At 61.5% G+C, this 21,110-nt stretch overlaps 1 protein-coding gene across 1 annotated transcript in view; it reads right to left on the bottom strand.

Annotated features, from left to right (window-relative positions):
• The window catches only part of saysd1 (SAYSVFN motif domain containing 1), a 35,009-nt gene that overhangs the window by 13,448 nt on the left and 451 nt on the right, over positions 1-21,110 (bottom strand). The window lies entirely within an intron of this gene.

Raw genomic sequence — 21,110 nt, 5'->3', positions numbered from 1 at the left:
CCGGCTATACAGGGGGTAAGGGCCGGGCTATACAGGGGGTAAGGGCCGGGCTATACAGGGGGTAAGGGCCGGGCTATACAGGGGGTAAGGGCCGGGCTATACAGGGGTAAGGCCGGGCTATACAGGGGTAAGGGCCGGGCTATACAGGGGGTAAGGGCCGGGCTATTACAGGGGTAAGGCGGGCTATACAGGGGTAAGGGCCGGGCTTACAGGGGGTAAGTGCAGGGCTATACAGGGGGTAAGGGCTATACAGGGGGTAAGTGCCGGGCTATACAGGGGTAAGTGCGGCTATACAGGGGGTAAGTGCCGGGCTATACAGGGGGTAAGTGCCGGGCTATACAGGGGTTAAGTGCAGGGCTATACAGGGGGGTAAGGGCTATACAGGGGGTAAGTGCCGGGCTATACAGGGGTAAGGGCCGCGGCTATACAGGGGGTAAGGGCCGGGCTATACAGGGGTGAAGGCCGGGCTATACAGGGCCGGGCTATACAGGGGGTAAGGGCCGGGCTATACAGGGGGTAAGGGCCGGGCTATACAGGGGGTAAGGGCCGGGCTATACAGGGGTAAGTGCCGGGCTATACAGGGGGTAAGTGCAGGGCTATACAGGGGGTAAGTGCAGGGCTATACAGGGGGTAAGTGCAGGGCTATACAGGGGGTAAGGCCGGGCTATACAGGGGGTAAGGGCCGGGCTATACAGGGGTAAGTGCCGGGCTATACAGGGGGTAAGGGCCGGGCTATACAGGGGGTAAGGGCCGGGCTATACAGGGGGTAAGGGCCGGGCTATACAGGGGGTAAGGGCGGGCTATACAGGGGGTAAGGGCCGGGCTATACAGGGGTAAGGGCCGGGCTATACAGGGGGTAAGTGCCGGGCTATACAGGGGGTAAGTGCCGGGCTATACAGGGGGTAAGGGCAGGGCTATACAGGGGGTAAGGGCCGGGCTATACAGGGGGTAAGGGCCGGGCTATACAGGGGGTAAGTGCCGGGCTATACAGGGGGTAAGTGCCGGGCTATACAGGGGGTAAGTGCCGGGCTATACAGGGGGTAAGTGCCGGGCTATACAGGGGGTAAGTGCCGGGCTATACAGGGGGTAAGTGCCGGGCTATACAGGGGGTAAGTGCCGGGCTATACAGGGGGTAAGTGCCGGGCTATACAGGGGGTAAGTGCCGGGCTATACAGGGGGTAAGGGCTATACAGGGGGTAAGTGCCGGGCTATACAGGGGGTAAGTGCCGGGCTATACAGGGGGTAAGTGCCGGCTATACAGGGGGTAAGTGCAGGGCTATACAGGGGGTAAGTGCAGGGCTATACAGGGGGTAAGTGCAGGGCTATACAGGGGTAAGTGCAGGGCTATACAGGGGGTAAGTGCAGGGCTATACAGGGGGTAAGTGCCGGGCTATACAGGGGGTAAGTGCCGGGCTATACAGGGGTAAGGGCCGGGCTATACAGGGGGTAAGGGCCGGGCTATACAGGGGGTAAGGGCCGGGCTATACAGGGGGTAAGGGCCGGGCTATACAGGGGGTAAGGCCGGGCTATACAGGGGGTAAGTGCAGGGCTATACAGGGGGTAAGGGCCGGGCTATACAGGGGGTAAGTGCCGGGCTATACAGGGGGTAAGTGCCGGGCTATACAGGGGGTAAGTGCCGGGCTATACAGGGGGTAAGGGCCGGGCTATACAGGGGGTAAGTGCCGGGCTATACAGGGGGTAAGTGCCGGGCTATACAGGGGGTAAGGGCCGGGCTATACAGGGGGTAAGGGCCGGGCTATACAGGGGGTAAGGGCCGGGCTATACAGGGGGTAAGGGCCGGGCTATACAGGGGGTAAGGGCCGGGCTATACAGGGGGTAAGGGCCGGGCTATACAGGGGGTAAGGGCCGGGCTATACAGGGGGTAAGGGCCGGGCTATACAGGGGGTAAGTGCCGGGCTATACAGGGGGTAAGTGCCGGGCTATACAGGGGGTAAGTGCCGGGCTATACAGGGGGTAAGTGCCGGGCTATACAGGGGGTAAGGGCTATACAGGGGGTAAGTGCCGGGCTATACAGGGGGTAAGGGCCGGGCTATACAGGGGGTAAGGGCCGGGCTATACAGGGGGTAAGGGCCGGGCTATACAGGGGGTAAGGGCCGGGCTATACAGGGGGTAAGGGCCGGGCTATACAGGGGGTAAGGGCCGGGCTATACAGGGGGTAAGTGCCGGGCTATACAGGGGGTAAGGGCTATACAGGGGGTAAGTGGCGGGCTATACAGGGGGTAAGGGCCGGGCTATACAGGGGGTAAGGGCCGGGCTATACAGGGGGTAAGGGCCGGGCTATACAGGGGGTAAGGGCCGGGCTATACAGGGGGTAAGGGCCGGGCTATACAGGGGGTAAGGGCCGGGCTATACAGGGGGTAAGGGCCGGGCTATACAGGGGGTAAGGGCCGGGCTATACAGGGGGTAAGGGCGGGCTATACAGGGGGTAAGTGCCGGGCTATACAGGGGGTAAGTGCCGGGCTATACAGGGGGTAAGGGCCGGCTATACAGGGGGTAAGTGCCGGGCTATACAGGGGGTAAGGGCCGGGCTATACAGGGGGTAAGGGCCGGGCTATACAGGGGGTAAGGGCCGGGCTATACAGGGGGTAAGTGCCGGGCTATACAGGGGGTAAGTGCCGGGCTATACAGGGGGTAAGGGCTATACAGGGGGTAAGGGCCGGGCTATACAGGGGTAAGGCCGGGCTATACAGGGGGTAAGGGCCGGGCTATACAGGGGGTAAGTGCCGGGCTATACAGGGGGTAAGTGCCGGGCTATACAGGGGGTAAGTGCCGGGCTATACAGGGGGTAAGTGCCGGCTATACAGGGGGTAAGGGCCGGGCTATACAGGGGGTAAGGGCCGGGCTATACAGGGGGTAAGGGCCGGGCTATACAGGGGGTAAGTGCCGGGCTATACAGGGGGTAAGGGCTATACAGGGGGTAAGTGCCGGGCTATACAGGGGGTAAGTGCCGGGCTATACAGGGGGTAAGTGCCGGGCTATACAGGGGGTAAGTGCCGGGCTATACAGGGGGTAAGTGCCGGGCTATACAGGGGGTAAGTGCCGGGCTATACAGGGGGTAAGTGACGGGCTATACAGGGGGTAAGTGCCGGGCTATACAGGGGGTAAGGGCCGGGCTATACAGGGGTAAGGGCCGGGCTATACAGGGGGTAAGGCCCGGGCTATACAGGGGGTAAGTGCCGGGCTATACAGGGGGTAAGGGCCGGGCTATACAGGGGGTAAGTGCAGGGCTATACAGGGGGTAAGTGACGGGCTATACAGGGGGTAAGGGCTATACAGGGGGTAAGTGACAGGCTATACAGGGGGTAAGTGCCGGGCTATACAGGGGGTAAGTGACGGGCTATACAGGGGGTAAGTGCCAGGCTATACAGGGGGTATGGGCAGGGCTATACAGGGGGTAAGGGCTATACAGGGGGTAAGTGACGGGCTATACAGGGGGTAAGTGCCGGGCTATACAGGGGGTAAGTGCCGGGCTATACAGGGGGTATGGGCAGGGCTATACAGGGGGTAAGGGCAGGGCTATACAGGGGGTATGGGCAGGGCTATACAGGGGGTAAGGGCCGGGCTATACAGGGGGTAAGTGCCGGGCTATACAGGGGGTAAGTGCAGGGCTATACAGGGGGTAAGTGCAGGGCTATACAGGGGGTAAGTGCAGGGCTATACAGGGGGTAAGTGCCGGGCTATACAGGGGGTAAGTGCCGGGCTATACAGGGGGTAAGTGCCGGGCTATACAGGGGGTAAGGGCCGGGCTATACAGGGGGTAAGGGCCGGGCTATACAGGGGGTAAGGGCCGGGCTATACAGGGGGTAAGGGCCGGGCTATACAGGGGGTAAGGGCCGGGCTATACAGGGGGTAAGGGCCGGGCTATACAGGGGGTAAGTGCAGGGCTATACAGGGGGTAAGGGCCGGGCTATACAGGGGGTAAGTGCCGGGCTATACAGGGGGTAAGTGCCGGGCTATACAGGGGGTAAGGGCCGGGCTATACAGGGGGTAAGGGCCGGGCTATACAGGGGGTAAGTGCCGGGCTATACAGGGGGTAAGTGCCGGGCTATACAGGGGGTAAGTGCCGGGCTATACAGGGGGTAAGGGCCGGGCTATACAGGGGGTAAGGGCCGGGCTATACAGGGGGTAAGGGCCGGGCTATACAGGGGGTAAGGGCCGGGCTATACAGGGGGTAAGGGCCGGGCTATACAGGGGGTAAGTGCCGGGCTATACAGGGGGTAAGTGCCGGGCTATACAGGGGGTAAGTGCCGGGCTATACAGGGGGTAAGTGCCGGGCTATACAGGGGGTAAGTGCCGGGCTATACAGGGGGTAAGTGCCGGGCTATACAGGGGTAAGGGCTATACAGGGGGTAAGTGCCGGGCTATACAGGGGGTAAGGGCCGGGCTATACAGGGGGTAAGGGCCGGGCTATACAGGGGGTAAGGGCCGGGCTATACAGGGGGTAAGTGCCGGGCTATACAGGGGGTAAGGGCTATACAGGGGGTAAGGGCCGGGCTATACAGGGGGTAAGGGCCGGGCTATACAGGGGGTAAGGGCCGGGCTATACAGGGGGTAAGGGCCGGGCTATACAGGGGGTAAGGGCCGGGCTATACAGGGGGTAAGGGCCGGGCTATACAGGGGGTAAGGGCCGGGCTATACAGGGGGTAAGGGCCGGGCTATACAGGGGGTAAGGGCCGGGCTATACAGGGGGTAAGGGCCGGGCTATACAGGGGGTAAGGGCCGGGCTATACAGGGGGTAAGTGCCGGGCTATACAGGGGGTAAGTGCCGGGCTATACAGGGGGTAAGGGCCGGGCTATACAGGGGGTAAGTGCCGGGCTATACAGGGGGTAAGGCCGGGCTATACAGGGGGTAAGGGCCGGGCTATACAGGGGGTAAGGGCCGGGCTATACAGGGGGTAAGTGCCGGGCTATACAGGGGGTAAGTGCCGGGCTATACAGGGGGTAAGGGCTATACAGGGTAAGGGCCGGCTATACAGGGGGTAAGGGCCGGGCTATAACAGGGGGTAAGGGCCGGGCTATACAGGGGGTAAGTTGGCCGGGCTATACAGGGGGTAAGTGCCGGGCTATACAGGGGTAAGTGCCGGCTATACAGGGGGTAAGGCCGGGCTATACAGAGGGTAAGTGCCGGCCTATACAGGGGGTAAGGGCCGGGCTATACAGGGGGTAAGGGCCGGGCTATACAGGGGGTAAGTGCCGGCTATACAGGGGGTAAGGGCTATACAGGGGGTAAGTGCCGGGCTATACAGGGGGGTAAGTGCCGGCTATACAGGGGGTAAGTGCCGGGCTATACAGGGGTGTAAGTGCCGGGCTATACAGGGGGTAAGTGCCGGGCTATACAGGGGGTAAGTGCCGGGCTATACAGGGGTAAGTGCCGGGCTATACAGGGGGTAAGGGCCGGCTATACAGGGGGTAAGGGCCGGGCTATACAGGGGGTAAGTGCAGGGCTATACAGGGGGTAAGGGCCGGGCTATACAGGGGGTAAGGGCCGGGCTATACAGGGGGTAAGTGCCGGGCTATACAGGGGGTAAGTGCCGGGCTATACAGGGGGTAAGTGCCGGGCTATACAGGGGGTAAGTGCCGGGCTATACAGGGGGTAAGGGCCGGCCTATACAGGGGGTAAGTGCCGGGCTATACAGGGGGTAAGTGCCGGGCTATACAGGGGGTAAGTGCCGGGCTATACAGGGGGTAAGGGCCGGGCTATACAGGGGGTAAGTGCCGGGCTATACAGGGGGTAAGTGCCCCGGGCTATACAGGGGGTAAGTGCCGGCTATACAGGGAGTAAGTGCCGGGCTATACAGGGGGTAAGGGCCGGGCTATACAGGGGGTAAGGGCCGGGCTATACAGGGGGTAAGGGCCGGGCTATACAGGGGGTAAGGGCCGGGCTATACAGGGGGTAAGGGCCGGGCTATACAGGGGGGTAAGTGCCGGGCTATACAGGGGGTAAGTGCCGGGCTATACAGGGGGTAAGTGCCGGGCTATACAGGGGGTAAGTGCCGGGCTATACAGGGGGTAAGTGCCGGGCTATACAGGGGGTAAGTGCCGGGCTATACAGGGGGTAAGTGCCGGGCTATACAGGGGGTAAGGGCTTATACAGGGGGTAAGTGCCAGGGCTATACAGGGGGGTAAGTGCAGGGCTATACAGGGGGTAAGTGCAGGGCTTATACAGGGGGTAAGTGCAGGGCTATAACAGGGGGTAAGTGCAGGGCTATACAGGGGTAAGTGCAGGGCTATACAGGGGGTAAGTGCAGGGCTATACAGGGGGTAAGTGCCGGGCTATACAGGGGGTAAGTGCCGGGCTATACAGGGGGTAAGTGCCGGGCTATACAGGGGGTAAGGGCCGGGCTATAACAGGGGGTAAGGGCCGGGCTATACAGGGGGTAAGGGCCGGGCTATACAGGGGGTAAGGGCCGGGCTATACAGGGGGTAAGGGCCGGGCTATACAGGGGTAAGGGCCGGGCTATACAGGGGGTAGGGCGGCTATACAGGGGGTAAGGGCCGGGCTATACAGGGGGCAAGGGCCGGGCTATACAGGGGGTAAGTGCAGGGCTATACAGGGGGTAAGGGCCGGGCTATACAGGGGGTAAGTGCCGGCTATACAGGGGGTAAGTGCCGGGCTATACAGGGGGTAAGTGCCGGGCTATACAGGGGGTAAGGGCCGGGCTATACAGGGGGTAAGTGCCGGGCTATACAGGGGGTAAGTGCCGGGCTATACAGGGGGTAAGGGCCGGGCTATACAGGGGGTAAGGGCCGGGCTATACAGGGGGTAAGGGCCGGGCTATACAGGGGGTAAGGGCCGGGCTATACAGGGGGTAAGGGCCGGGCTATACAGGGGGTAAGTGCCGGGCTATACAGGGGGTAAGTGCCGGGCTATACAGGGGGTAAGTGCCGGGCTATACAGGGGGTAAGTGCCGGGCTATACAGGGGGTAAGGGCTATACAGGGGGTAAGTGCCGGGCTATACAGGGGGTAAGTGCCGGGCTATACAGGGGGTAAGTGACGGGCTATACAGGGGGTAAGTGACGGGCTATACAGGGGGTAAGTGCAGGGCTATACAGGGGGTAAGTGCAGGGCTATACAGGGGGTAAGTGACGGCTATACAGGGGGTAAGGGCCGGGCTATACAGGGGGTAAGGGCCCGGACTATACAGGGGGTAAGGGCCGGGCTATACAGGGGGTAAGGGCCGGGCTATACAGGGGGTAAGGGCCGGGCTATACAGGGGGTAAGGGCCGGGCTATACAAGGGGGTAAGGGCCGGGCTATACAGGGGTAAGGGCCGGGCTATACAAGGGGTAAGGGCCGGGCTTATACAAGGGGTAAGGGCCGGGCTATACAGGGGGTAAGGGCCGGGCTATACAGGGGGTAAGGGCCGGGCTATACAGGGGGTAAGGGGCCGGGCTATACAGGGGGTAAAGTGCCGGGCTATACAGGGGGTAAGTGCCGGGCCTTATACAGGGGGTAAGTGCAGGGCTATACAGGGGGTAAGTGCCGGGCTATACAGGGGGTAAGTGCAGGGCTATACAGGGGGTAAGTGCAGGGCTATACAGGGGGTAAGGGCTATACAGGGGGTAAGTGCCGGGCTATACAGGGGGTAAGGGCCGGGCTATACAGGGGTAAGGGCCGGGCTATACAGGGGGTAAGGGCCGGGCTTTACAGGGGGTAAGGGCCGGGCTATACAGGGGGTAAGGGCCGGGCTATACAGGGGGTAAGGGCCGGGCTATACAGGGGGTAAGGGCCGGGCTATACAGGGGGTAAGTGCCGGGCTATACAGGGGGTAAGTGCCGGGCTATACAGGGGGTAAGTGCCGGGCTATACAGGGGGTAAGTGCCGGGCTATACAGGGGGTAAGTGCCGGGCTATACAGGGGGTAAGTGCCGGCTATACAGGGGGTAAGTGCCGGGCTATACAGGGGGTAAGTGCCGGGCTATACAGGGGGTAGTGCAGGGCTATACAGGGGGTAAGGGCTATACAGGGGGTAAGTGCCGGGCTATACAGGGGGTAAGGGCCGGGCTATACAGGGGGTAAGGGCCGGGCTATACAGGGGGTAAGGGCCGGGCTATACAGGGGGTAAGGGCCGGGCTATACAGGGGGTAAGGGCCGGGCTATACAGGGGGTAAGGGCCGGGCTATAAGGGGGTAAGGGCCGGGCTATACAGGGGGTAAAGGGCCGGGCTATACAGGGGGTAAGTGCCGGGCTATACAGGGGTAAGTTGCAGGGCCTATACAGGGGGTAAGTGACGGGCTATACAGGGGGTAAGTGACGGGCTATACAGGGGGTAAGTGCAGGGCTATACAGGGGGTTAAGGGCCGGGCTATACAGGGGGTAAGGGCCGGGCCTATCAGGGGGTAAGGGCCGCGGGCTATACCAGGGGGTAAGGGGCCGGGCTATACAGGGGGTAAGGGCCGGGCTATACAGGGGGTAAGGGCCGGGCTATACAGGGGGTAAGGGCCGGGCTATACAGGGGTAAGTGCCGGGCTATACAGGGGGTAAGTGCCGGGCTATACAGGGGGTAAGGGCCGGGCTATACAGGGGGTAAGGGCCGGGCTATACAGGGGTAAGGGCCGGGCTATACAGGGGGTAAGGGCCGGGCTATACAGGGGGTAAGTGCCGGGCTATACAGGGGGTAAGTGCCGGGCTATACAGGGGGTAAGTGCCGGGCTATACAGGGGGTAAGTGCCGGCTATACAGGGGGTAAGTGCCGGGCTATACAGGGGGTAAGTGCCGGGCTATACAGGGGGTAAGTGCCGGGCTATACAGGGGGTAAGTGCCGGGCTATACAGGGGGTAAGTGCCGGGCTATACAGGGGGTAAGGGCTATACAGGGGGTAAGTGCTGGGCTATACAGGGGGTAAGGGCCGGGCTATACAGGGGGTAAGGGCCGGGCTATACAGGGGGTAAGGGCCGGGCTATACAGGGGGTAAGTGCCGGGCTATACAGGGGGTAAGGGCCGGGCTATACAGGGGGGTAAGGGCCGGGCTATACAGGGGGTAAGGGCCGGGCTATACAGGGGGTAAGTGCCGGGCTATACAGGGGGTAAGTGCCGGCTATACAGGGGTAAGGGCTATACAGGGGGTAAGTGCAGGGCTATACAGGGGGGTAAGGGCCGGGCTATACAGGGGGTAAGGGCCGGGCTATACAGGGGGTAAAGTTGCCGGCTATAACAGGGGTAAGTGCCGGCTATACAGGGGGTAAGTGCCGGGCCTATACAGGGGGTAAGGGCCGGGCTATTCAGGGGGTAAGGGCCGGGCCTATACAGGGGGTAAGTGCCGGGCTATACAGGGGGTAAGGGCCGGGCTATACAGGGGGTAAGGGCCGGGCTATACAGGGGGTAAGTGCCGGCTATACAGGGGGTAAGGGCTATACAGGGGGTAAGTGCCGGGCCTATACAGGGGGTAAGTGCCGGGCTATAGGTAAGTGCCGGGCTATACAGGGGGTAAGTGCCGGGCTATACAGGGGGTAAGTGCCGGGCTATACAGGGGGTAAGTGCCGGGCTATACAGGGGGTAAGTGCCGGCTATACAGGGGGTAAGTGCGGGCTATACAGGGGGTAAGTGACGGGCTATACAGGGGGTAAGGGCCGGGCTATAGACCAGGGGGTAAGGGCCGGGCTATACAGGGGGTAAGGGCCGGGCTATACAGGGGGTAAGGGCCGGCTATACAGGGGGTAAGTGCCGGGCTATACAGGGGGTAAGTGCCGGGCTATACAGGGGGTAAGTGCCGGGCTATACAGGGGGTAAAGGGCTATACAGGGGGTAAGTGCCGGGCTATACAGGGGGTAAGGGCCGGGCTATACAGGGGGTAAGGGCCGGCTATACAGGGGGTAAGGGCCGGGCTATACAGGGGGTAAGTGCCGGGCTATACAGGGGGTAAGGGCCGGGCTATACAGGGGGTAAGTGCAGGGCTATACAGGGGGTAAGTGACGGGCTATACAGGGGGTAAGGGCTATACAGGGGGTAAGTGACGGGCTATACAGGGGGTAAGTGCCGGGCTATACAGGGGGTAAGTGACGGGCTATACAGGGGGTAAGTGCCCGGGCTATACAGGGGGTATGGGCAGGGCTATACAGGGGGTAAGGGCTATACAGGGGGTAAGTGACGGGCTATAAAGGGGGTAAGTGCCGGGCTATAACAGGGGGTAAGTGCCGGGCTATACAGGGGGTAAGTGCCGGGCTATACAGGGGGTAAGTGCCGGGCTATACAGGGGGTATGGGCAGGGCTATACAGGGGGTAAGGGCAGGGCTATACAGGGGGTATGGGCAGGGCTATACAGGGGGTATGGGCAGGGCTATACAGGGGGTAAGGGCCGGGCTATACAGGGGGTAAGTGCCGGGCTATACAGGGGGTAAGTGCCGGGCTATACAGGGGGTATGGGCAGGGCTATACAGGGGGTAAGGGCAGGGCTATACAGGGGGTAAGGGCCGGGCTATACAGGGGGTAAGGGCCCGGGCTATACAGGGGGTAAGTGCCGGGCTATACAGGGGGGTAAGTGCCGGGCTATACAGGGGGGTATGGGCAGGGCTATACAGGGGGTATGGGCAGGGCTATACAGGGGGTAAGGGCCGGGCTATACAGGGGGTAAGTGCCGGGCTATCAGGGGGTAAGGGCTATACAGGGGGTAAGTGCCGGGCTATACAGGGGGTAAGTGCGCGGGCTATACAGGGGGTAAGTGCCGGGCTATACAGGGGGTAAGTGCCGGGCTATACAGGGGGTAAGTGCCGGGCCTATACAGGGGGTAAGTGCCGGGCTATACAGGGGGTAAGTGCAGGGCTATACAGGGGGTAAGTGCAGGGCTATACAGGGGGTAAGTGCAGGGCTATACAGGGGGTAAGTGCAGGGCTATACAGGGGGTAAGTGCAGGGCTATACAGGGGGTAAGTGCAGGGCTATACAGGGGGTAAGTGCAGGGCTATACAGGGGGTAAGTGCCGGGCTATACAGGGGGTAAGTGCAGGGCTATACAGGGGGGTAAGGGCCGGGCTATACAGGGGGTAAGGGCCGGGCTATACAGGGGGTAAGGGCCGGGCTATACAGGGGGTAAGGGCCGGGCTATACAGGGGGTAAGGGCCGGGCTATTACAGGGGTAAGGGCCGGGCTATACAGGGGGTAAGGGCCGGGCTATACAGGGGGTAAGGGCCGGGCTATACAGGGGGTAAGGGCCGGGCTATACAGGGGGTAAGGGCCGGGCTATACAGGGGGTAAGGGCCGGGCTGTACAGGGGGTAAGGGCCGGGCTATACAGGGGGTAAGTGCCGGGCTATACAGGGGGTAAGTGCCGGGGCTATACAGGGGGTAAGTGCAGGGGCTATACAGGGGGTAAGTGCCGGGCTATACAGGGGGTAAGTGCCGGGCTATACAGGGGGTAAGTGTAGGGCTATACAGGGGGTAAGGGCTATACAGGGGGTAAGTGCCGGGCTATACAGGGGGTAAGGGCCGGGCTATACAGGGGGTAAGGGCCGGGCTATACAGGGGGTAAAGGGCCGGGCTATACGGGCCGGGCTATACAGGGGGTAAGGGCCGGGCTATACAGGGGGTAAGGGCCGGGCTATACAGGGGGTAAGGGCCGGGCTATACAGGGGGTAAGGGCCGGGCTATACAGGGGGTAAGGGCCGGGCTATAACAGGGGGTAAGTGCCGGGCTATACAGGGGGTAAGTGCCGGGCTATACAGGGGGTAAGTGCCGGGCTATACAGGGGGTAAGTGCCGGGCTATACAGGGGGTAAGTGCCGGGCTATACAGGGGGTAAGTGCAGGGCTATACAGGGGGTAAGGGCTATACAGGGGGTAAGTGCCGGGCTATACAGGGGGTAAGGGCCGGGCTATACAGGGGGTAAGGGCCGGGCTATACAGGGGGTAAGGGCCGGGCTATACAGGGGGTAAGGGCCGGGCTATACAGGGGGTAAGGGCCGGGCTATACAGGGGGTAAGGGCCGGGCTATACAGGGGGGTAAGGGCCGGGCTATACAGGGGGTAAGTGCCGGGCTATACAGGGGGTAAGTGCAGGGCTATACAGGGGGTAAGTTGCAGGGCTATACAGGGGGTAAGTGACGGGCTATACAGGGGGTAAGTGCAGGGCTATACAGGGGGTAAGTGCAGGGCTATACAGGGGTAAGGGCCGGGCTATACAGGGGGTAAGGGCCGGGCTATACAGGGGGTAAAGGGCCGGGCTATACAGGGGGTAAGGGCCGGGCTATACAGGGGGTAAGGGCGGGCTATACAGGGGGTAAGGGCCGGGCTATACAGGGGGTAAGGGCCGGGCTATACAGGGGGTAAGGGCCGGGCTATACAGGGGGTAAGTGCCGGGCTATACAGGGGGTAAGTGCCGGGCTATACAGGGGGTAAGTGCAGGGCTATACAGGGGGTAAGGGCCGGGCTATACAGGGGGTAAGGGCCGGGCTATACAGGGGGTAAGTGCCGGGCTATACAGGGGGTAAGTGCCGGGCTATACAGGGGGTAAGTGCCGGCTATACAGGGGGTAAGTGCCGGGCTATACAGGGGGGTAAGTGCCGGGCTATACAGGGGGTAAGTGCCGGGCTATACAGGGGGTAAGTGCCGGGCTATACAGGGGGTAAGTGCGGGCTATACAGGGGGTTAAGTGCCGGGCTATACAGGGGGTAAGGGCTTACAGGGTAGTGCCGGGCTATACAGGGGGTAAGGGCCGGGCTATACAGGGGGTAAGGGCCGGGCTATACAGGGGGTAAGGGCCGGGCTATACAGGGGGTAAGGGCCGGGCTATACAGGGGGTAAGGGCCGGGCTATACAGGGGGTAAGGGCCGGGCTATACAGGGGGTAAGGGCCGGGCTATACAGGGGGTAAGGGCCGGGCTATACAGGGGGTAAGGGCCGGGCTATACAGGGGGTAAGTGCCGGCTATACAGGGGGTAAGGGCTATACAGGGGGTAAGTGCAGGGCTATACAGGGGTAAGGGCCGGGCTATACAGGGGGTAAGGGCCGGGCTATACAGGGGGTAAGTGCCGGGCTATACAGGGGGTAAGTGCCGGGCTATACAGGGGGTAAGTGCCGGGCTATACAGGGGGTAAGGGCCGGGCTATACAGGGGGTAAGGGCCGGGCTATACAGGGGGTAAGGGCCGGGCTATACAGGGGGTAAGTGCCGGCTATACAGGGGGTAAGGGCTATACAGGGGTAAGTGCCGGGCTATACAGGGGGTAAGTGCCGGCTATACAGGGGGTAAGTGCCGGCTATACAGGGGGTAAGTGCCGGGCTATACAGGGGGTAAGTGCCGGGCTATACAGGGGGTAAGTGACGGGCTATACAGGGGGTAAAGTGACGGGCTATACAGGGGGTAAGTGACGGGCTATACAGGGGGTAAGGGCCGGGCTATACAGGGGGTAAGGGCCGGGCTATACAGGGGGTAAGGGCCGGGCTATACAGGGGGTAAGTGCCGGGCTATACAGGGGGTAAGTGCCGGGCTATACAGGGGGTAAGTGCCGGGCTATACAGGGGGTAAGTGCCGGGCTATACAGGGGGTAAGGGCTATACAGGGGGTAAGTGCCGGGCTATACAGGGGGTAAGGGCCGGGCTATACAGGGGGTAAGGGCCGGGCTATACAGGGGGTAAGGGCCGGGCTATACAGGGGGTAAGTGCCGGGCTATACAGGGGGTAAGGGCCGGGCTATACAGGGGGTAAGTGCAGGGCTATACAGGGGGTAAGTGACGGGCTATACAGGGGGTAAGTGACGGGCTATACAGGGGGTAAGGGCTATACAGGGGGTAAGTGACAGGCTATACAGGGGGTAAGTGCCGGGCTATACAGGGGGTAAGTGACGGGCTATACAGGGGGTAAGTGCCAGGCTATACAGGGGGTATGGGCAGGGCTATACAGGGGGTAAGGGCTTATACAGGGGGTAAGTGACGGGCTATAAAGGGGGTAAGTGCCGGGCTATACAGGGGGTAAGTGCCGGGCTATACAGGGGGTATGGGCAGGGCTATACAGGGGGTAAGGGCAGGGCTATACAGGGGGTATGGGCAGGGCTATACAGGGGGTAAGGGCCGGGCTATACAGGGGGTAAGTGCCGGGCTATACAGGGGGTAAGTGCCGGGCTATACAGGGGGTATGGGCAGGGCTATACAGGGGGTAAGGGCAGGGCTATACAGGGGGTAAGGGCCGGGCTATACAGGGGGTAAGGGCCGGGCTATACAGGGGGTAAGTGCCGGGCTATACAGGGGGTAAGTGCCGGGCTATACAGGGGGTATGGGCAGGGCTATACAGGGGGTATGGGCAGGGCTATACAGGGGGTAAGGGCCGGGCTATACAGGGGGTAAGTGCCGGGCTATACAGGGGGTAAGGGCTATACAGGGGGTAAGTGCCGGGCTATACAGGGGGTAAGTGCCGGGCTATACAGGGGGGTAAGTGCCGGGCTATACAGGGGGTAAGTGCCGGGCTATACAGGGGGTAAGTGCCGGGCTATACAGGGGGTAAGTGCAGGGCTATACAGGGGGTAAGTGCAGGGCTATACAGGGGGTAAGTGCAGGGCTATACAGGGGGTAAGTGCAGGGCTATACAGGGGGTAAGTGCAGGGCTATACAGGGGGTAAGTGCAGGGCTATACAGGGGGTAAGTGCAGGGCTATACAGGGGGTAAGTGCAGGGCTATACAGGGGGTAAGTGCCGGGCTATACAGGGGGTAAGTGCCGGGCTATACAGGGGGTAAGTGCCGGGCTATACAGGGGGTAAGTGCCGGCTATACAGGGGGTAAGTGCCGGGCTATACAGGGGGTAAGGGCCGGGCTATACAGGGGGTAAGGGCCGGGCTATACAGGGGTAAGGGCCGGGCTATAACAGGGGGTAAGGGCCGGGCTATACAGGGGGTAAGGGCCGGGCTATACAGGGGGTAAGGGCCGGGCTATACAGGGGGTAAGGGCCGGGCTATACAGGGGGTAAGGGCCGGGCTAATACAGGGGGGGGTAAGTGCCGGGCTATACAGGGGGTAAGTGCCGGGCTATACAGGGGGTAAGGGCCGGGCTATACAGGGGGTAAGTGCCGGGCTATACAGGGGGTAAGTGCCCGGGCCTATACAGGGGGTAAGTGCCGGGCTATACAGGGGGTAAGGGCCGGGCTATACAGGGGGGTAAGGGGCCGGGCTATACAGGGGGTAAGGGCCGGGGCTATACAGGGGGTAAGGGCCGGGCTATACAGGGGGTAAGGGCCGGGCTATACAGGGGGTAAGTGCCGGCTATACAGGGGGTAAGTGCCGGGCTATACAGGGGGTAAGTGCCGGGCTATAACAGGGGGTAAGTGCCGGGCTATACAGGGGGTAAGTGCCGGGCTATACAGGGGGTAAGTGCCGCTATACAGGGGTAAGGCCGGCTATACAGGGGGTAAAGGGCTATACAGGGGGTAAGTGCCGGGCTATAACAGGGGGTAAAGTGCCGGGCTATACAGGGGGTAAGTGCCAGGGCTATACAGGGGGTAGTGCCGGGCTATACAGGGGGTAAGTGCCGGGCTATACAGGGGGTAAGTGCCGGCTATACAGGGGGTAGTGCCGGGCTATACAGGGGGTAAGGGCTATACAGGGGGTAAGTGCCGGGCTATACAGGGGGTAAGTGCCGGGCTATACAGGGGGTAAGGGCTATACAGGGGGTAAGTGCCGGGCTATACAGGGGGTAAGTGCAGGGCTATACAGGGGGTAAGTGCAGGCTATACAGGGGGTAAGTTGCAGGGCTATACAGGGGGTAAGTGGCAGGGCTATACAGGGGGTAAGTGCAGGGCTATACAGGGGGTAAGTGCCGGGCTATACAGGGGTAAGTGCCGGGCTATACAGGGGTAAGTGCCGGGCTATACAGGGTAAGGGCGGGCTATACAGGGGGTAAGGGCCGGGCTATACAGGGGGTAAGGGCCGGGCTATACAGGGGGTAAGGGCCGGGCTATACAGGGGGTAAGGGCCGGGCTATACAGGGGGTAAGGGCCGGGCTATACAGGGGGTAAGGGCCGGGCTATACAGGGGGTAAGGCCGGGCTATACAGGGGGTAAGTGCAGGGCTATACAGGGGGTAAGGGCCGGGCTATACAGGGGGTAAGTGCCGGGCTATACAGGGGGTAAGTGCCGGGCTATACAGGGGGTAAGTGCCGGGCTATACAGGGGGTAAGGGCCGGGCTATACAGGGGGTAAGTGCCGGGCTATACAGGGGGTAAGTGCCGGGCTATACAGGGGGTAAGTGCCGGGCTATACAGGGGGTAAGTGCCGGCTATACAGGGGGTAAGGGCCGGGCTATACAGGGGGTAAGGGCCGGGCTATACAGGGGGTAAGGGCCGGGCTATACAGGGGGTAAGGGCCGGGCTATACAGGGGGTAAGTGCCGGGCTATACAGGGGGTAAGTGCCGGGCTATCAGGGGGTAAGTGCCGGGCTATACAGGGGGTAAGTGCCGGGCTATACAGGGGGTAAGTGCCGGGCTATACAGGGGGTAAGTGCCGGGCTTACAGGGGGTAAGTGCCGGGCTATACAGGGGGTAAGTGCCGGGCTATACAGGGGGTAGTGCCGGGCTATACAGGGGGTAAGTGCCGGGCTATACAGGGGGTAAGTGCCGGGCTATACAGGGGGTAAGTGCCGGGCTATACAGGGGGTAAGGGCCGGGCTTATACAGGGGGTAAGTGCCGGGCTATACAGGGGGTAAGGGCCGGGCTATACAGGGGGTAAGGGCCGGGCTATACAGGGGGTAAGGGCCGGGCTATACAGGGGGTAAGGGCCGGGCTATACAGGGGGTAAGTGCAGGGCTATACAGGGGGTAAGTGACGGGCTATACAGGGGGTAAGTGACGGGCTATACAGGGGGTAAGGGCTATACAGGGGGTAAGTGCCGGGCTATACAGGGGGTAAGTGCCGGGCTATACAGGGGGTAAGTGCCGGGCTATACAGGGGGTAAGTGCCGGGCTATACAGGGGGTAAGTGCCGGGCTATACAGGGGGTAAGTGCCGGGCTATACAGGGGGTAAGTGACGGGCTATACAGGGGGTAAGTGACGGGCTATACAGGGGGTAAGGCCGGGCTATACAGGGGGTAAGGGCCGGGCTATACAGGGGGTAAGGGCCGGGCTATACAGGGGGTAAGTGGCCGGGCTATACAGGGGGTAAGTGCCGGGCTATACAGGGGGTAAGTGCCGGGCTATACAGGGGGTAAGGGCTATACAGGGGGTAAGTGCCGGGCTATACAGGGGGTAAGGGCCGGGCTATACAGGGGGTAAGGGCCGGGCTATACAGGGGGTAAGGGCCGGGCTATACAGGGGGTAAGTGCCGGGCTATACAGGGGGTAAGGGCCGGGCTATACAGGGGGTAAGTGCAGGGCTATACAGGGGGTAAGTGACGGGCTATACAGGGGGTAAGTGACGGGCTATACAGGGGGTAAGGGCTATACAGGGGGTAAGTGACAGGCTATACAGGGGGTAAGTGCCGGGCTATACAGGGGGTAAGTGACGGGCTATACAGGGGGTAAGTGCCAGGCTATACAGGGGGTATGGGCAGGGCTATACAGGGGGTAAGGGCTATACAGGGGGTAAGTGACGGGCTATAAAGGGGGTAAGTGCCGGGCTATACAGGGGGTAAGTGCCGGGCTATACAGGGGGTATGGGCAGGGCTATACAGGGGGTAAGGGCAGGGCTATACAGGGGGTATGGGCAGGGCTATACAGGGGGTAAGGGCCGGGCTATACAGGGGGTAAGTGCCGGGCTATACAGGGGGTAAGTGCCGGGCTATACAGGGGGTATGGGCAGGGCTATACAGGGGGTAAGGGCAGGGCTATACAGGGGGTAAGGGCCGGGCTATACAGGGGGTAAGGGCCGGGCTATACAGGGGGTAAGTGCCGGGCTATACAGGGGGTAAGTGCCCGGGCTATACAGGGGGTATGGGCAGGGCTATACAGGGGGTATGGGCCGGGCTATACAGGGGGTAAGGGCCGGGCTATACAGGGGGTAAGTGCCGGCTATACAGGGGGTAAGGGCTATACAGGGGGTAAGTGCCGGGCTATACAGGGGGTAAGTGCCGGGCTATACAGGGGGTAAGTGCCGGGCTATACAGGGGGTAAGTGCCGGGCTATACAGGGGGTAAGTGCCGGGCTATACAGGGGGTAAGTGCAGGGCTATACAGGGGGTAAGTGCAGGGCTATACAGGGGGTAAGTGCAGGGCTATACAGGGGGTAAGTGCAGGGCTATACAGGGGGTAAGTGCAGGGCTATACAGGGGGTAAGTGCAGGGCTATACAGGGGGTAAGTGCAGGGCTATACAGGGGGTAAGTGCCGGGCTATACAGGGGGTAAGTGCCGGGCTATACAGGGGTAAGTGCCGGGCTATACAGGGGGTAAGTGCCGGGCTATACAGGGGGTAAGTGCCGGGCTATACAGGGGGTAAGGGCCGGGCTATACAGGGGGTAAGGGCCGGGCTATACAGGGGGTAAGGGCCGGGCTATACAGGGGGTAAGGGCCGGGCTATACAGGGGGTAAGGGCCGGGCTATACAGGGGGTAAGGGCCGGGCTATACAGGGGGTAAGGGCCGGGCTATACAGGGGGTAAGGGCCGGGCTATACAGGGGGTAAGGGCCGGGCTATACAGGGGGTAAGTGCCGGGCTATACAGGGGGTAAGTGCCGGGCTATACAGGGGTAGTGCGGCTATACAGGGGGTAAGGGCCGGGCTATACAGGGGGGTAAGTGCCGGGCTATACAGGGGGTAAGTGCCGGGCTATACAGGGGGTAGTGCCGGGCTTATACAGGGGGTAAGGGCCCGGGCTATACAGGGGGTAAGGGCCGGGCTATACAGGGGGTAAGGGCCCGGGCTATACAGGGGGTAAGGGCCGGGCTATACAGGGGGTAAGGGCCGGGCTATACAGGGGGTAAGTGCCGGGCTATACAGGGGGTAAGTGCCGGGCTATAACAGGGGGTAAGTGCCGGGCTATACAGGGGGTAAGTGCCGGGCTATACAGGGGGTAAGTGCCGGGCTATACAGGGGGTAAGTGCCGGGCTATAACAGGGGGTAAGTGCCGGGCTATACAGGGGGTAAGGGCTATACAGGGGGTAAGTGCCGGGCTATACAGGGGGTAAGGGCTATACAGGGGGTAAGTGCCGGGCTATACAGGGGGTAAGTGCAGGGCTATACAGGGGGTAAGTGCCGGGCTATACAGGGGGTAAGTGCCGGGCTATACAGGGGGTAAGTGCCGGGCTATACAGGGGGTAAGTGCCGGGCTATACAGGGGGTAAGGGCTATACAGGGGGTAAGTGCCGGGCTATACAGGGGGTAAGTGCCGGGCTATACAGGGGGTAAGGCTATACAGGGGGTAAGTGCCGGGCTATACAGGGGGTAAGTGCAGGGCTATACAGGGGGTAAGTGCAGGGCTATACAGGGGGTAAGTGCAGGGCTATACAGGGGGTAAGTGCAGGGCTATACAGGGGGTAAGTGCAGGGCTATACAGGGGGTAAGTGCAGGGCTATACAGGGGGTAAGTGCAGGGCTATACAGGGGGTAAGTGCCGGGCTATACAGGGGGTAAGTGCCGGGCTATACAGGGGGTAAGGGCCGGCTATACAGGGGGTAAGGGCCGGGCTATACAGGGGGTAAGGGCCGGGCTATACAGGGGGTAAGGGCCGGGCTATACAGGGGGTAAGGGCCGGGCTATACAGGGGGTAAGGGCCGGGCTATACAGGGGGTAAGGGCCGGGCTATACAGGGGGTAAGGGCCGGGCTATACAGGGGGTAAGTGCAGGGCTATACAGGGGGTAAGGGCCGGGCTATACAGGGGGTAAGTGCCGGGCTATACAGGGGGTAAGTGCCGGCTATACAGGGGGTTAAGTGCCGGGCTATACAGGGGGTAAGGGCCGGGCTATACAGGGGGTAAGTGCCGGGCTATACAGGGGGTAAGTGCCGGGCTATACAGGGGGTAAGTGCCGGGCTATACAGGGGGTAAGTGCCGGGCTATACAGGGGGTAAGGGCCGGGCTATACAGGGGGTAAGGGCCGGGCTATACAGGGGGTAAGGGCCGGGCTATACAGGGGGGTAAGGGCCGGGCTATAACAGGGGGTAAGGGCCGGGCTATACAGGGGGTAAGTGCCGGGGCTATACAGGGGTAGTGCGGGCTTACAGGGGGGTAAGTGCCGGGCTATACAGGGGGGTAAGTGCCGGGCTATACAGGGGGTAAGTGCCGGGCTATACAGGGGGTAAGTGCCGGGCTATACAGGGGGTAAGTGCCCGGGCTATACAGGGGGTAAGTGCCGGGCTATACAGGGGGTAAGTGCGGCTATAACAGGGGGTAAGTGCCGGGCTATACAGGGGGTAAGTGCCGGGCTTATACAGGGGGTAAGTGCCGGGCTATACAGGGGGTAAGTGCCCGGGCTATAACAGGGGGTAAGGGCCGGGCTATACAGGGGGTAAGGGCCGGGCTATACAGGGGGTAAGTGCCGGGCTATACAGGGGGTAAGGGCCGGGCTATACAGGGGGTAAGGGCCGGGCTATACAGGGGGTAAGGCCGGGCTATACAGGGGGTAAGTGCCGGGCTATACAGGGGGTAAGGGCCGGGCTATACAGGGGGTAAGTGCCGGGCTATACAGGGGTTAGTTGCCGGCTATACAGGGGGTAAGGCCGGCTATACAGGGGGTAAGTGCCGGGCTATACAGGGGGTAAGTGCCGGGCTATACAGGGGGTAAGTGCAGGCTATACAGGGGGTAAGGGCCGGGCTATACAGGGGGTAAGTGCAGGGCTATACAGGGGGTAAGTGAGGGCTATACAGGGGGTAAGGGCCGGGCTATACAGGGGGTAAGTGCCGGGCTATACAGGGGGTAAGTGCCGGGCTATACAGGGGGTAAGGGCTATACAGGGGGTAAGTGCAGGGCTATACAGGGGGTAAGGGCCGGGCTATACAGGGGGTAAGGGCCGGGCTATACAGGGGGTAAGGGCCGGGCTATACAGGGGGTAAGGGCCGGGCTATACAGGGGGTAAGGGGCCGGGCTATACAGGGGGTAAGGGCCGGGCTATACAGGGGGTAAGGGCTATACAGGGGGTAAGGGCCAGGCTATACAGGGGGTAAGGGCTATACAGGGGGTAAGTGCCGGGCTATACAGGGGGTAAGGGCTATACAGGGGGTAAGGGCTATACAGGGGGTAAGGGCCAGGCTATACAGGGGGT

Source organism: Xenopus tropicalis, chromosome 5 (assembly GCF_000004195.4).
Source record: "Xenopus tropicalis strain Nigerian chromosome 5, UCB_Xtro_10.0, whole genome shotgun sequence".
NCBI lineage: Eukaryota > Metazoa > Chordata > Amphibia > Anura > Pipidae > Xenopus > Xenopus tropicalis.
This window is presented reverse-complemented; position numbering and strand designations above follow the sequence as displayed.